The sequence below is a fragment of the Petaurus breviceps genome, unplaced genomic scaffold (genome assembly GCF_028583685.1).
Source record: "Petaurus breviceps papuanus isolate PSGF00001 unplaced genomic scaffold, PetGlider_PUasm1.0 90683, whole genome shotgun sequence".
Taxonomy (NCBI): Eukaryota; Metazoa; Chordata; class Mammalia; order Diprotodontia; family Petauridae; genus Petaurus; species Petaurus breviceps.
Window position 1 is genome coordinate 4630275 of NW_027187308.1, and position 16795 is coordinate 4647069.

The window sequence follows — 16795 nt, forward strand, 5'->3', positions numbered from 1 at the left end:
TAAGAGTATTCTTTGATAGCACTACCCTTTGTCCTATGTTTCATAATAGAATGATGGTTCTCAGATACACTTCTAAAACATCTTGTACTTTTGATGACATATTATAGGAGAATATATTTCATTTATGATGAAAAATAATTAATTTATACATATTACAGAATATAGAAAATCCAGGTTTCTAAGTACTGTTTGGTATAATCTAAGTTGAATTTATGTTCTCCAACTAAAAAAAGCCTTTCATTATTTCATTCTCAGTGTGCTCATCTTCTTTCCAAAATCATTCAACACTGCAGGATTTTTTTTATCATTTTCTTTATTAGGAATACTTTTGGAGAATTTTATTAAATGAGGATTGTTTCTCTCTGAAGATGTCAATAGCATCTCAATTCAATCTCTTATTTCATTTAAGCTGGGTTATGTATGACATTTTATTTGTTCAGTGATTACTTTTTTTTTTGCCAGTTAGCAATTGTGTGTGTGAGTGTGTCCATGTAAGAGAGAGAGAGAGAGAGAGAGAGAGAGAGAGAGAGAGAGAGAGAGATGGAAATAAGGCTACTGTTAACAAAAGGCAAAATGAAATCGTTGCTCATAACTGGTGAGGTCTAATTTCAAATTTTGTTAAGACACAGACATAATGCATAAAAAGGATACATGTCTTCGGTCTACTTTATGCACACTTGTGGTTTGCTAATTTTAATTTAGCTGATGTTCTACACCACTCGCAGTGAAGTATTTCTAGTTCACAAGTATTAGTATTTCTTATTTGTTCCAACATATACTACCTTCCTGCACAATTCACTACACTGAATTCATTGTTATGAAGTTGATCTTTATGATGGTTCCAAGTAAGACCAACTGGAACATTATGCCAATATTCAATATGCAAATTTGTCTATTTATTAAATCCAAATGAGCAATTTCACAACACTAGTTGGGATATGACACTGATAAGTGATATCTCTAAAGCCCAATTGACCAGTTCTTTTTGCTGTTGTTGTTTTTGGATCTTCACAATTTCTGTGACACTCTCAGTGTATAAGAAGTTCCCTTTTCATATTATCCTAAATGGTAGCCTCTAACATTGCCATTTTTCCCCATCCCCCACATGTATGAGGGGTTCATCGTCTCTCTCACAGTTACAATTATTGTTTATTTATACCACATATTGCATAGCATCATTGCCACATCTTTGTTAGCTCAGAGATCGTTTTAACAAAACAATTCCTCCATTTCAGCATGTACTACCACTTTCCTTTGCATCATTATACTAACTGAAGGACTGAGTTTATCCGTAAAGTCCTATTGTCTCACGCAAATAGTACTACTCCTTCTTACCTTCTTGGTCAACGTTCCTATAAGTACCCTTAATTCTTGCAGCATCTATTGCAAGTTCTAGTTGTAAAACATTGTTTTATGTTATTTTTGCTGATAGAATTGTGTAAGAAGTTATCTGTTCTATGGGAACTTTGCGATCATAAAACCATTGAGTGTACATGCTTTCCAATTCCATTTCATGTTTTTAAAACTAAAGAAGAGGTTACATGATATGGTGGGTAGATTGCTAGACTTGCAGTCAGGAGGATTTGGTTCAAATCTTTTCTCAGGTACATTAGCTCCGATTATAGGCAAATCACTTTAGTTCTTTCTTTCATATGAAATGAAGATAAGAGCACCTAAGGCACAGAAACATTGTCAAGATTCCCCATCTTGTGATGATGAGCTCCTTCAAGTCAGGGACTATCATTTACCTTTCTGGTTTTTCCCATACTTAGTACAGTGCCTGGTACTTAAGAGGAGGTTAATGAATGCTAGTTGACTGATACATGATAGAGATGATGGAATAATATGAAGAATAAAAAGAACATTTTTTTGCATGTCAGAATTTGCTTTTCATGACTGTGTTTATATGAGGGAAGGATTCTACATTTCTTTTTTTCTTCTCAGTGGATGGTGGAGATGAGAGGGAGAAAATTCTCACTGATTGAAAAACTAAAAAAAATCATTTTAAAAATGATATATGTCTTTAAACTTTATAAAAATAGTAGGTGATATAATTAAAATGTATATTATCTGCAATGAGACCATTGATTCATAGGCCATGATGCCTATACCATTCTTTCCAAAACCACTCAAAGGGGAAAATCATTATTCTCATTGTTAAGGCAGAGCTGCATACACATGTTAGGTACTCAGAAAAAGTTGGAATAGTTGCATTAGTAAAAGTTGCATTAAGGTATCACATACACACACACTCACACTTCTGTGAAGGATCGATTTATGTTGGGCAGTTGGATGGCCTCAGCAATTTGTTAGAGCTTTCCAACTAGAATTTCTATAAGTTTTTCATTTGGTACTATGGGTAAGACCAGTGGAGAGATTAAGATAATTGTCCAGGAAATCTGAGCTAACTTCTCAATTGATTAATCTTCTTCCCTACCCCAAGCTACTGATGAATATCAGTTCTAAATCTAACTGACACACTCATAGTCCAGTTCCAGAAAAATACCTATAAACTTTAAAAAAAAATAATATTTTTCTACCTATAATGTTAGCTCAACTAAAATTCAATAGAGAGCTTTCCTTAGCCTTAAGCTAAAAGGAACAAAAAAGTAGTTTTTATCATGTACTAAATTGATAAATAAGATTGGACATTTTCTTAACCTGTATCTGTGACTCAGTTTGAAATAAAAATATAGACAGAAATATGAAAGACCAGATTATCTTCATAAAATATCCAAGAAATTCTTGCTAGAAAGTTTCAGATGTATACAATTTGGGTCATTAATTTCTAGAGTAAAGGAGGGCTCTTCTGTTCTTTGTTTTGTTTTTTTATTTCCCATGAAATCTCAGGGCTATCAGGACCCCTGACATACTCCAGGTATGCTATTATATGACTTTTATAGTGAAGATAACTTTGTGTTCTCATATTCTCTAGTGATTTATGGAGTAGTAAAAATGGTGACATGCCTGAAAAGGAAAGGTGGTAAGATAGTTTTTAAAAGAAAATATGAGCAAGTTCAAGCCTAATGTTAAATATTCTTTTTTTTTTAATTTTCAAAAACTCTGTCCAGTGATACCTCATTAATCCAATATCTCTGAGGAAGCAGGTGTTCTACATAAATAAATTTTGCAGAAAATTAAAGTGCATTCCACTAAGCTTCAATTTTTAAAAACTATTTTTATGGCAATCCTGTGAAAAAAAAAAACATCTCACTTCTTTGCCTTCGTAAACAGAGTATAATGAACATAACTTTTTTTCTTGATAGCACAGGGTTATCATTTGTGAACATCAATTTTTGTACTGGATTGCAATAGAGTTATATATTATAGGACTATAGGTGCCACTGAGCACTGTAAGGTTGCTATATGAAAGAGCCTCAAATTACTCTTCTTTTGGCGATTCTGTTTTTCTATCTCCTGCCTTACAGATGATTTCGGCATTTTTACCTTTATCTAGCATTACTTTCTACCTTCTCCTTTATCATGTGGCCCTATTGGAAATTTTCCCCTTTTTTGTCTGCTGTGGGCTAGAAAATCAGAAGAGTAAATTGGTTAGATCACACCTAAAATACTAATAAATAGGCTGCATGAGGATGAGAGGGGTATTATGAATTTTCATGCTTAATTTTTTTTGAATGGACTTCTCAATATCTCTTTTGAATATCCAGAATCTTTTTTACCACCCCACTCCATCCAACCCTTAAATGCACATCTCAGCTGTGCTGAAGCTATATTGATAATTGAGATATGTTCAACACCCAGGCAACTATTATATAAAGGATGTTACTGCTATCCTACTCCAACAAAGCCAATGAATTTCAGCTCTAATAAACATGTGGCATTGGACCAAGATATTTTCCTTCCCAATCAAATATATAGAAGCCCATTTATGACCTAATAAATCTCAGATATGAACTGCCTTATCTATTATCATTAATAGCTATAAAATGTAATGCTTTGTAGTCATTATTTTGCTTTGTGATCATTACATTACCATTGCAGAAATGCCCCTTTGGAAAGAGAACAAATCAAAGGCCATAGAAATTCAGAAAACTGTATAATGGAATCCTCAAAAACAATGCAGTAGTAGAGTCAAGATGTATGATAAAACAATTGCATCTGATATAAACCACCAGTTACTATTAAGACAAGAGAATTTTGTGAATTCTTAGGAACCCAAACTGACAGGATAATTTGAAGGCAGTTAAATAAAACCAATATTGTACACTTTGAGGCTTTGCTCACCCTGCATTAAACTGAATGTTATTGTTCAAATAGAGCCCATTAAAACAAATATATCACTAACAACACCATAAAATTATATAAAACTAGTTTAAAGCTAGGCACACCAGCTAAGAAAAACAAAGGAATTCTGAACAAAGATTCTTCTTTGCTCTTTTAATCACCAGGCTTTATGCCTAGATATCACTGTCCATGTGTTTAGAAAGCCTTTTAAGAAATGACTTTGAACAAAATTTTCACCTGACTGTGAGTCTAAAAAATAAACATGGTTGTTGTCTTCCTCTGAAGACTAAACAAAAATCCTAAGGACCATATGCCAAGACATTTTTTAGACAGCTTTTCCCTCAGCAAAAAGAATGTGAATAAAGCTTACTACTCACTCTAACCATGAAGTTGTCTGGACTTGAATCAATGAACTCTTAAGAGTAACTTTCCTTATGTAGCTAGCCTAGATCAAGGGTCTTGACTCAATATGAGTGGGATTGGAGATAAGGAGTTCCAGAGCTTATAAGGGGCCTCATTGTGAATAAATATTTGGTCATTCACATTTTCTAAGGCCTTCTTAAGATAGGCATTGACATACTACAGTCTCTGACCTGAAAGCATAAAATGGATTTTACATTTTTAAATAAAATTGTATTCTACTTTAAAATGAAAAGCCATCCTTAGCTCATGAGCAGCACAAAAACAGGCAGCAGGCAGGATTCAGCCCTCCTGACTGTAGTTTGCCAACTTCTTCTTTGGAAGCTTGTCCTCCCATAGTTGGATACCCTAGTTTTCATGATACACTAGGAAAAAAAATGGCATTTGTTCCTTTTGTTTTTTAGGACACAATTATGTAGTCAATTGTTCCAGTATTTCCAGTATTTTTTTCCAAATTTCCAATTTTCCAGTATTTCCATAAATCAACTATACAACTCTACAAAACAACTTTTGAGCTAACTTTTTCCTAGCTGAATGTCTAAGCAGTGTTACCCAGTGTAGAGTGCTGGGCCTGGAGTCAGGAAGACATCAGTTCAAATCCAAGCTCAAGACATTCACTAGCTGTATCACCCTTGGCAAGTAAATTAACCATGTTTGCCTCACTTTCTTCATCTGTAAAACGAACTGGATAAGGAAATGTCAGACCACTGCAATGTCTTTGCTAAGAAAATCCCAAATGAGGTCACAAAGAGTCAGACATAACTGAACAACATCAATAACACCTAGTGTATCACTGAATCCTTTACAAGTGTTAATACTGCGGTGAATACAGGAAGTTTGGATTTCATCTTTCTAAAATGCTAATGTCCAGTTGACAAGTGTTCATATTTTTCTTCTGATTTTAAACATACCTAGAATGCTTACTTTACTATAAGATACTTACAGACTTCAGGTTCTTAGAATAATACTTCCTGTTGGCCAAGCAACTGCAAGTTTATCAATCATTTGTTTAATTCCTTTTGGACATTTCACATATGTTTGAGGTTAACCTGATTCTATTCTCAGACTGAGACTTCTTTGTTCAATTACTGGGAATGTTTTTTCTCATAGCAGCAGGGATGCTGAGAAAAATTTGAATGTCCTAGGTTGTTTCAGGGATCTAGACAACACATTCTTTTTCTACATGCATGGGTCACTTAGAGATTTTTGTCTGGACGTTCAGTTTGATTAACTATGTGTTTCAGGGATCTATGGAGAAAATTTTACATGTCCTAGGTTGTTATATGGAACTGTGGGATTTTGTTGTAGCTCATGTAGAAAGGGATGCCTATAGATATTTTTTGCTACCCTATTTGCTTCAGGGATTCCTGAAGAAAATTTATGTTGCTTTATATTGTTTCCGGGAACTAGATGAAGATCACAGCATTAACTCATTTTGTGAGTATAGGTCTAGAATGTGGGGGAGAAAGTAATGGATAAAGCAGAGTGTGAAGGGTCTCAGCACCACCACCTCTCCACGTGCTAGCACTAATTTGGAAGCATCAAGCCACATTGGTTCAGTTCTCAGCCAAGGGTGAGAGAGTGAGGAAATATAAGATATTAATCTCTTCCATGTGATCTGAGAAGTTCCATAGGGATGAAACTTCTGAAATAGGAAACTTGGTTTTCTTGGTCTTTTCTTTATCAAATTTGAATTGGGTAATGCCATTTCAAACACCAAGGCAGGTCATTATTAATAAATAATAAGGAACCTCAGATATATTTTGTAAAATGTTTTTTTTTTTTTTGCTTTTTTGGGGGGGAGGGCATTTGGGATTAAGTAACTTGCCCAAGGTCACATGGCTAGTTGTGTGTGTGTGTGTGTGTGTGTGTGTGTGTGTGTGTGTGTGTGAAGTGTCTGAGGCCAGATCCAAACTCAGGTCCTCCTGATTCCAGGGCTGGCACTCTCCTCACTGCGGCACCTAGCCGCCCCAAAATACAGTTTGTTGAATGTGCAAAATTTTGTATTAGGGTAGGGGACAATTGTCAGTTTTGCCCATTTCAGACTTTCTAAGATTTCTGCCATATTGTTTTCAGATTCTTTCCTATATGACATCTACGAAGGACAATGTTCATGCTCCCTAAATCCATGGAAAACTGTTCTACATTGGGTAAATGAACAGGATGTTCAGAATTTGCTGATAATGGTAATTTTTTTTAATGAGGGAAGAATATTATGGAGACTACCCAATGGGGTCCCTCTAGGCATACATAACCAAATATTCAAAACCATGTGGGAACAATTGGTCAACCAGCTTCTGAAAGTTAATAATTATATGTAATAGAGGGTCCTATTCTTTACTTCAGAGCATGAATAAGCATAACTGTTTCTGGTCTGTCAATCATGTGATGAGGAAGTGGGTTTATTGGCTATTGAGCCAGAATTGATAGTGCATTTCTAAGATTACGTTGGGGGCAACTCAGCTTTTTTTTTTCCTTCACTGGCATCCATTGAGTACTAGCTGCTTCCAGCATGGGGCCCTTCTCTCACCTTCTCTCTCAGTCACTCCCAAAAGTGGCCCTGCTATTGCTGAGAGAGCATCAGAATTGGCAAACTACTCCGCTGGACTTGAAGAGATGGCCAGATGACACTGTTATTGCTTTTATATCTGTTATGTCTATTCTTTCCTTTCTTGGCTAGAGTATTCAAGATGGAATGAACAGGACTACAAACTTGTGACCTGCAAAAGGTTAGGGTAGCTACAAGAAGCTGACTTACAATAATACATGCCAGATATAGCTGCCACTGATGGCCTAGGAATTGATCTGTAGAGTTCATACCATTGGTGTCCTAGCATCTGAGATGCTGCTTTCTAGGGTAACTTCATTGATTATCCCACCTTTAGGAATGAATGTGGTGGTGTGAATACTTTGTATCAAATAATTTAGGTTTAACTCCATTCTCCCTATAGACAATCAGGTGATATGGGCAGAGTATATTGCTGATTCTGTATGTATTTCAGTTCTTACTATACATTCTCAGCAAATATCTCTTTGGACAAGCTAATTATTGTAGATTGGTTAAGTGAAATCAGGGTACAATTCACTGGCTACTGATACTGAGAAGAATATAATGGAATGGGAGTTTGAGTCAAGGGAATAAAAAGGATCTCCAGAACTTATAGAGGTCTGTTTTCCAATGCTTACCTGGGTTGTAAAAGTGTTTCATTGTGACTTTTTCTTAGATTTCCCAATTAGGCTTCAGTCTGATGCACTTTATAGAGGGGATAAGAACTTACTATTTTGACAAAAACTGCTGGGAAAACTGGAGTATAGTGTGGCAGAGACTGGGCATAGACCATTATCTAACACCATATACCAAAATCAAGTCTAAATGGGTGCATGATCTAGGTATAAAGGTTGATACTGTAAGCAGTCTAGGAAAACAAGGAATAGTTTACCTGTCAGATTTGTGGAGAGGGAAAGACTTTATGACTAAACAGGAATTAGAGAACATTATAAAATGTAAAATGGATAATTATGACTGCCTCTCACTTCTTAATGTGCTACCATTAGTATTGGCAGGAAGTCCTGCAACTGGGTTATTAGAGGTGATTTTCAGCTGCTGCAGATCATTCTAATGGCAAAAGCTATGATTAGTCAGCATTGGACCTACCAGCATAGTCATCTAAAACTCAGAAAGAATTTTGGCTTCACAAATTTAACCACATTTGGATCTGATGAGCAGCAGGCTTCGGCTGAGTTCTGGTCCTTCATAATCTGGAATATAATTAAATAATTTAATTAGATAAATTCTTACATAAACTATTTGTATACTAGTAACAACTGTAGCATTGAAAACAATTTTAGAGGATGGCATTGGTCATGTATACATCAGGGGAAAGGTGTGTGAAACACAATGCAGATTATTTGTTTAGAGTAATCTATCATTTATTTATCTAAACAAAACTATAAGGCAAGCTCTACTTTTCTCCAGGTTTCTCCTTATGCTGGTATATGCGTAAATATAAGGAGGGAGGAGTCAAGATGGTGGAGTAGAAACAGGACTTCCACACAGCTCTGGATCCCACCTCCTCTAATTCAAGTAAAAAATGACTCTAGACAAACTCTGGAGCTACAGAACCCACAAAATGACACAGAGAAGCTAACCTCCTGCTGAGGACAGCCCAGCAGGCTGGCAGGAAGGGGTCAGTGCAGCATTTTGGGAGCAGACAACAACCCCACTCAAGCCCTAGGTTTTAACCTCAGGGTGACCTGACCAGCAACCAGCTGGAGGAACTTCAGATCACCAGCAGCTGTGGCAGTTTCCAGAATTATCAACCCATAGATGCTAAGGACAAAGTGAGAGGTCAGTGCAGTGTGGACTTTGGGACCTGCGGAATTCGGGAGCGAGATCCAGCCTTTGCTTCCAGTGGAGAGAAGCAGCTGATGCTGGTGCAGCTGCCTGTCAAGTGGGTGCTTCAGAGCTTCTGGTCTGCAGATTATAGGGGGGTCCAAGAGACCAGTTGGAGGGGGAATCACTCTTACTTTAACCTGCTTGAATCTGTATTGAAGTCTAGGCTGGAGGTCCAAGGGTGTGTGAGCAGTCTGGCAGAGCATGTGGAGGCTTCAGAGAGGGCACCCAACTAATAGCTCCAGCAGCTACTAAACTGCAGCATTTAGGATAAAGTTCCCATTTCTGGTAGCAGAGTGCTACTGTGGCAAAAGGCTCAAAAGTCAAGTAATTGAGTGCCAACATGAGCAAGCAAAGGAAGCAAAGCAAACAGAGCAATCCAACTTTAACCTCCTATTTGGGGGAATAAAAAAAGAATCAAAGCAGGGAACAAGAGGAAGATAGCAAAGTCAGAACTCCAGCAACAAAAGCTTTCAACACCACACCCAGAAATAATAACTTGCCATATAACCTTGAGCAAGTTACTTAACCCCAATTTCTTAAAAAAAAAAAAGTAAAATACAATAAAAAATAGACTAACTCAGATGGCAAAAGAGGCTCAAAAAGCAATGAGGAGAAGGATGCCTTAAAAAGCCAATTTGCCAGATTGAAATAGAATCTCAAAAGCTCACTGACGAGATTAATTAATCAATTGGAGCAAATGGAAGCTAGTGACTTTATGAGAAATCAAGATACTATTAAACAGATCCAAAAAAAATATTTAAAAAAAGAAGGTAATGTGAAATATCTCATTGGAAAAACCACTGACCTGGAAAATAAATTATTAGACTACTTGAAAGCCATGATCAAAAAAAGAACCTACAAATCATCCTTCAAGAAATTCTCAAAGAAAATTGCCCTGATGTTTTAGAACCTGAGGACAAAATAGAAGGTGAAAGAATCCACTGATCACCTCCTGAAAAAACATCCCAAAAAGAAAACTCCTAGGACTGTTATAGCCAGGTTCTTGAATTCCAAGATTAAGTTCAAAATACTAAAAGGAGCCAGGAAGAAAAAATTTCAATACTGTGGAAACTCAATCAGGATAACTCAGGACCTGGCAGCTTCTACACTGAGGGATTGAAGGGCTTGGAATATGATTTTCCAAAGGTCAAAACAGCTGCGATTAAAACCAAGAATCACCTCCCCAGCAAAACTGAGTATCATGTTTCAGGGGAAAATATGGTCATCCAGTGGAATAGAGGACTTTCAAGCATTCTTGATGAAAAAAACAGAGTTGAACAGAAAATTTTGCATTCAGATACAAGAAGTAAGAGAAGAATGAGAAAGTAAACATGGAAAAGACATCATAAGGAACTTATCAAAGTTGAACTACTCATATTCCTACATGGAAAAATGATAATTGTAACTTATGAAACTTTTCTCAGTATGAGAATAGTTGAAGGTAATATAAATGTGTGTATGGATATATACATACATATATGTCCATATAGGAGGGTATATGGGTGCATGAATACATATGTGTGTGTATATATGTCTACAGGTATACATAGACGGAGGGCACAGGACCAATTGAAAAGGAAGGGATGATACTTAAAAGGTGAAATTAAGAGGTGAGAGAGGAATATAATGAGAAGAGATGGGGGAAGACAGAATGGGGTAAATTATCTCATATAGAAGAGGCAAGGGAAAACTGGTACAATGGAGGGGAAGAACAGGAAGGCAAAAGGGAATGAGTTAACCTTATTCTCATTGAATTTGGCTTATGGAGGGAATGACATACACACTAAATAGGGTATCTCACCCTACAGGAGAGTAGAGGGGAAGGGGAAGAGAGGGGGGATAATGGAATAGAGGGCAGGCTGGTGGGGGATGGTAGTTGGAAGCACCCACTTTTTAAAAGGGACAGGATCAAAGTAGAGAATAGAACAAGTGGGGGGTGGGATAGGATGGAGGGAAATAAAGTCAGTCTTTCACAATATATCCACTATGGAAATGTTTTGCATAGCTACACATGTACAAACTATACTGAATCACTTATCTTCCCAGTGAGGGTGGGTGATGAGGAAGTCAGGGAAAGAATCTGGAATTCAAATTTTTAAAATCAAATCTTTAAAATATATATATATATATATATATATATATATATATTATTTTTTTTTTTACATGTAACTGGGAAATGAGATATATAGGCCCTGGGGCATAGAGATCCACTGTGCCCTACTGAAAGTCGGAGGGGGATGGGGGAAGATATGGGAGAGAGAAGATTGGGGGAGGGGATATCCTGTGGGACTGCTATTTTGGGGTGGTCTGTAGGGGAATATGGGGAGAAAATTTGTAATTCAAAATCTTGTGGAAATGAATAATGCAAACCAAAAAATAAAAAGAGAGGGGAAAAAAAGAAGTATAAGGAGACACAAAGGGTTGAAATTGTCTATTGCATAGCCAAATATTATATTTGATCTTTATTGCATAATAACTTGATTGGTACAGAGCCCATTTGGGGTTCCCTCTATAAATACCATAAATCTACATATAACCCCTGCATGAGAACAGGACACATAATCATCAATTAAGAAAAAAAAAAGTATAGTAATTAAATGTAAGGAATTACGCTTTTTTTCCCCAGAATTATGTCTATTCTTCAAGCTCCTTTACTCCATAGTTTCCCAAGACAACTAACTATCCATGTGGAATTGTCAAGCACTGTGAGAAAAAGTACACCCACCCCTAAGCAATTGAGGTTAAGTAACTTGCTCAAAGTTTCACAGCCAGGTGTTTCTGGGTGGGTGCTAAGTATCTGAGCCCAGATTTGATCCCAGGTCTCCTGACTCTGTGGCCGGCGCTCTTACTCACTGTGCCACCTGGCTGCCCCAGAGTAAGTCTCTTTTTAAGGCATTATTTTCTACAGTCAGGTTGTTGACTCTCATTTCATAATTTCCTTGCTTTGTTCTCATTTCTCTTCCCAATTTTTCCTCCACTTCTCTTACTGGTTTTCAAAATCCTTTTTAAGCTCCTCTATGGCCTGTAACCAACTCATATTTTTCTTGAAAAAAGTAAGTCTCACATTCAGTCTTTATTGGTGTAGCTCCACACATCATTCCTAAAATTCTGAACCTGAGGCTTTGCTGAATGATCGTGGTTCCTCTGTAGAAGCATATTTTTTTTCTTAACAATTCACATTTTGATATTCTACCTTATAGATCCTAGATAGTAGTTATCTCTGACCTGACTAAGGACCACAAACAATGCCTGATTGCTATACATCCAAAAATTCCTGATTCATCTGAGAAACAAAAGAAGTATTGAAATATTTTTATAACTTTTTCTTCCTTTTAAAAGTGCATTTAGTTGGCACTTTTATAAGTAGGTCGCAGTCTTTGGGACAAGATAATAAATTAAATTTGAAGCTATTGATTCTTTATTTTTACTGTTTTCTTTACCCATTTCCTTCCCATTTATTTTCTTTCCACCCATGCATACATACATATATGTATGTGTGTATATACACATGAGAGGAGAAGAAAAGGAGATATCAAGAGGTTTGAAGAGATTAATAATTGTATTTATACTTATATAACATTGATTACACTTGCACCTCTATTCCATTTAGCCACAAGTAGACTAGTTTTGATAAAGGAATATTTACTTCAAAGACATATTAGCATATCTGCAAATATCCTCCACAATATGTAGGAAACATAATCCCACATAGTCCCATACTGCCTCAGTTTATAGATAGGAAAAGAGGATTAGATTCACAGCTTGCCTCAGTTCCTGAAGAATACGTTCCCAATTTCCAAGTCCAATACACTCTTCAGGCTGGAGGCTCAGGCAGTCTGGCATCTCTGGGCTTCTCCTCCAAGCTTATTGGGGGCAACACCTTATCTGTGATACTGGTTCCAAGGTCATCATGGCTGGATATTAGCACCTACACCTGCAACTGAGAAGACAAACAAAACAGAAACAAAACATCCCAGGCCCACTTCTAAGATCCATGGGTTAAAAGAATAGAAGGGGGAAGGTATCCCTCTCTTTCTGATTAAGCTCATAGCACCCATGCTGTGGGTAAATTGTGTATAACCTTCACCTTCTGTTTCCAGCAAGAAACAGTGCAGAGGAAAAGGAAATTGTCCCAGTTTAGCAGTTTTAAAGACTCAGTCTATCCTGGATATGTAGCTGATTAAAGGAGGTTACTCCTACCTACATGGTAGGGGAATGAAGAGAAGAAGGTCTCCATGTTAGGCATCTGGGTATTCTCCAAGGTTCCATTACACACAAAATCCCAAAGAATGATGTGGTTAAATTCTGTTTGCATTATGACTTGGTGTTAATGTTCTAATTGCCAATCAAAACTGATGAGAAAAAAATTCATGAAGTTATCTGAAAAAAAAATAAAAGCCTCAGAAACAAATACTCCGCAAAAAGTAGCCATGGCAAACAGGAGATTTACCAGGAGATTAATCCAAGAGAGAAAATTGCAATAATAGAGGACTGTTGTTCATTTTTCCAGTGTGGAGGGCAAAAGGGATTTTTCAGTGACCCCAGATAGTAAACCTAGTCTTATATTTTTACTAGTAACAAATAATAGCTGTGCATGCATAAGGTGGAAGTTATGTAAGACCAGAAGCCATTTCCTGATAGATAAATATCAAAGGAGATGAAGTTTTCAAAAGAAGAATTGCAAGCTATCAAATATTGTATGAAAGATTGCTTCATATCACTAAGAGAAATGCAAATTAAACCAACTTTGAGATTTCACATTGTACTCAATAAATTGTCAAAAGTGACAAACGATAGAAATAGTCTATGATAGAAAAGCCATAGGAATCATAAGAAACTTCAAATATGAGAAGTTCAGAAAAAAAAATAGAAAAATCAGCATGAGTTGAAACAGAATAAAGTAAGAGAACATGACAAATTGGAAATGAAAAAAGACACAAATGAAGCTGACACTTGAGTAATTGCAATGACTAGTGTCAGCCATGGATAAAACATGAGAATGTATCACCTTCCATAGAAAGCAAGGTGAGGTTAAGGAAATGGAATGATGGATATATTCAACAGGCATGGTCATTGTGTCAGTTGATTTTTCTTAGTTGTTTTCATATTTTAAAAAGGAGAACTTGGGGCAGCTAGGTGGTGCAGTGAGTAAAGCGCCAGCCCCAGACTCAGGAGGACCCAAGTTCGGTTCCAGCCTCAGACACTTAACACCCACACACAAAAAGCTAGCCATGTAACCTTGGGCAAGTTACTTAACCCCAACTGCCCTCTAAAAGGCAAAAAAAGGGGGAAGAACTCATTTTGGGGTAGGGAGAAGGGAAAGGAAGTTGTATCAAAAATAACTATGATATAAAATTTTAAAATATCAGTAAAACATTTTTAAATTTCAAGTTGGTCTTTCTGCTAGATAAAGGAAAAATGTTGTAGGGGTGCTGGATTATCCAATTTATTTCGAAGAATGAAGAGTTCCTTTAAAAACTGTAAGGAATACTTCAAAGGGGAAAAGAGAGAGAGAGAGAAACAAATTTGGTGACTTAAAGATGGATCCTAGCTTGTGTCAGAAGCTGAAAAGGTAGAAAAAATGTGAAACAGAAAAGAAAGAGAAGGAAGAAAAGAAGGAAGAATGTATATAAAGCTCATGCTAAAAAAGGTTGAGTTGGAACCTTATGTGGGAAGCAGTTTATTGTGCTGCAGGGAATAATAATATAACTCCACCAATGCCAGCAAGGAGAGCTCATCTAACAACAATCAGGAAGAAGATGCTGGGTCATATTGAAGGGTAATTAGGAGGTGATTTGTTAGCCTGAGAAAAGCAGATGTCTTCCTGGGGCATGTCCCTAGAATGACATAGAATAACTTTGACTTTTGTTACACCTGACAACAATTGTGCACTATTCGTGATTTATCTGGGGACAAATTATATCACTATAAGAAACTTAGAAAACATGGCTCAGGTTTTACAGTTTGAAGAAAGAAAATGATGATTTAAAGACATATGGGGTATTTTCACCATTTTTGCCCATTGAAGGTAGGGACTTCAGGAAAAAAATGGTAACATAATAACTGATTAAGGGAGCTTGGTTTGTGGGACCATGGCTTATACTACAGGCATACCGGACTTTTGGTATGTAAGTATCCAAAATATCCAAAAATTCTTAGAAGAAAGCATGATTAGATGGAATCCAAACTGGTTGAATAATCAAAACACAAAGAGCTGTGTTTAATTCGTTGATATCAACTAGACAAAAGGTAGTCTCTGAAGTACTCCAGGGAACTGTCTTTGACTCCTTGGGGATGAAAATTTATATCACTAATACTAATCAAGGAGACATAGGTAGTTTGTCAGATGGATGAGTCTTGATAAACTGAAATTAAATAAGCTTGAAAAAAATCATCTGTATTATAAGAAGATGAATGAGGAATCTTTTTATTTTTGCTTTTTGGAAGGCAATTGGGGTTAAGTGTGCCCAAGGTCACACTGCTAATTTTTTGTGTTAAGTGTCTAAGGCAAGATTTGAACTCAGGACCTCCTGAATCCAGGGCCAATGTTCTATTCACTGCACGACCTAGCCACCCCTATGAATGAGGAATCTTGAGACAACAGTGTATCGGGGAAAAAAATCTAAGGGTTTCAGTGAGCTACAAACTCTGTCAGAGTTAACAGGTGACATGGAAGTCGAAAAATTTAAGTTGATTTTCAATTGCAATATACAGCTAAAATGTACAAAGTAAGAGAGGTAATAGTTCCATTGTACAAATGGTGGTTCATACCTGTAATCCCTGTTACTAGGGAGGCTGAAGCTGGTCAATTGCTTGTGTTTAGAAGTTCTAAGCTGCAATGTACTAAAATAATTCTTTCCACACTGAATCTAATACCAATATAATAAACCTCTGGGAAGAGGTTTATCTGGGAAGAGGTTTATCTGGGAAGAGGTTCAGACTTCTGAAGGAGGGGAGAATTGTCCCAGGTTGGAAACAGAGCAGGTTAAAGTTCCCATAGGATCATGCCCATGAGTGGTTTCTAAACTTGGGGCTGGAATAAGACAAAAAGATTCCTGTCTCAGGAAATAAAACTTTAATTCTAGATTAAATTAAATTAAATTAAAAAAATAAGACAATGGCAAGATTGAATCTAGAGGCATGTAACTTGAGTATATGCCATATGAAGATAGATTAGAGAACTAGGAGGTTTTTTAGACTTGAAAAAAGTAAACTTGGGGTGAGAGGCTGGGGTTGGGGAGTGCAAGGAGACATTATAGTTGTTTTCAAGAATTTAAAAGGTTATCATGTAAAAAAGAAAATAGATTTGTTCTTGGACTGAAAGGAAAAACTAATATCAAAGAGACATGATTGCAGAGAAACATTTTTAGGATTAATATAAGAGAAAGCTTCCTAATGATTGAAACTATTACCAGAATGGAATGTACTACCTTGTAAGATAATATAATCAATTTCAGTGGAGGTCTTTAATTCAAGTCAAGAATGAGAGGCAGAGGGTATTACATCATGGATAAATGGTCAAGCTTGTGTTAAACTTGGTAACTTGTGAAGTGATTTACAGATTAAAGATTCTACATTCCTGTAATTCATTAACCCTGAAACAAGGGAAAAAAATACATGATAATTTTGTAGTATATTTGAAAGGAATAGCTAGTTGTACATAGTAGATTTGCATGTACAGTCAGTCATCATTTTTATTGTATGTTGTTATGGAAATGCTTGTTTTATTCCACA

At 36.5% G+C, this 16795-nt stretch overlaps 1 pseudogene; it reads left to right on the forward strand.

The window, feature by feature from the left end:
- The first annotated feature begins 2355 nt into the window (after positions 1–2355).
- LOC138144056 (eukaryotic translation initiation factor 3 subunit K-like) overlaps positions 2356–16795 on the forward strand; it is a 34123-nt pseudogene continuing 19683 nt past the window's right edge.